Below are 900 nucleotides of genomic sequence, written 5' to 3' on the forward strand. Positions count from 1 at the left end.
CAGCTGTCCCTGGGCCCACAGCTGCCCCAAGGCCACAGCTGTCCCTGGACTCACAGTCCCCCCCAGCTGCCCCCAAGGCCCTAGCAGTCCTTGGACCCACAGTCCCCCCCAGCTGCCCCAAGGCCACAGCTGTCCCTGGGCCCACAGCCCCCACAGCTGCCCCCAAGGCCCTAGCAGTCCTTGGACCCACAGCTGCCCCCAAGGCCTCAGCTGGCCCTAGGCCCATGCCCACCTGCCTACGACCCCTGCTACCCTCAGCCCAGCACACAGCCCAGGACTCCGGCTGGGGGGACTTGTGGGACCTGGAAGGCCACCATGTCCCCTCACTGCACCGATGCCCCAGAGCCTCTCTACCCGCCCTGCCTCCCCCATAAGCTGGGGGAAGGAGGGGTTATGGTGGAGAAGGGACCCACAACGAAGGCAGTCCCCCTGCCCTCCCTCAGAGCTGAGTGGTGAACCTGACCAAGCATGGTGCCTGAGGCCACCTGTGTGCCCTCTGCACCCCTCACTCCCACACCCCCCAGGACCCTGCACGTGCCCCCACTGTGAGCTCCACACTCTGAAGAGCTCCCCAGGGCAGGCATCTCATCCGAGGACACAGCCATCCCCTGGCTGTCAGGTGGCCAGGACTGGGAGGCCTCCCAGCTAGGAAGGGGCAGCAGAGGCCCCACACAGACCGGAGAGGCTGGGCTTGACAGTAGCATGGTGGGCTGGCCTCCAGGGCTTCCTGAGACAGCAGCTTCTCCCAAGATCCGGAAGCAGAGGGTCAGGACTCAGGTGCCGCAGGGCCACACGCTCGCAGATGTCCACATGGGCAGGTCCTGCCTGGTCCCACGGCTGCTGGCAGGCCTTGGCTTCGGGGGTTCTTCCCTCAAGGCCTCCCCACTGGGGTTCTGACTC

Source organism: Echinops telfairi, unplaced genomic scaffold (assembly GCF_000313985.2).
Source record: "Echinops telfairi isolate 266 unplaced genomic scaffold, ASM31398v2 ScPeMD7_7414;HRSCAF=8452, whole genome shotgun sequence".
In the NCBI taxonomy this organism is placed as follows: Eukaryota; Metazoa; Chordata; class Mammalia; order Afrosoricida; family Tenrecidae; genus Echinops; species Echinops telfairi.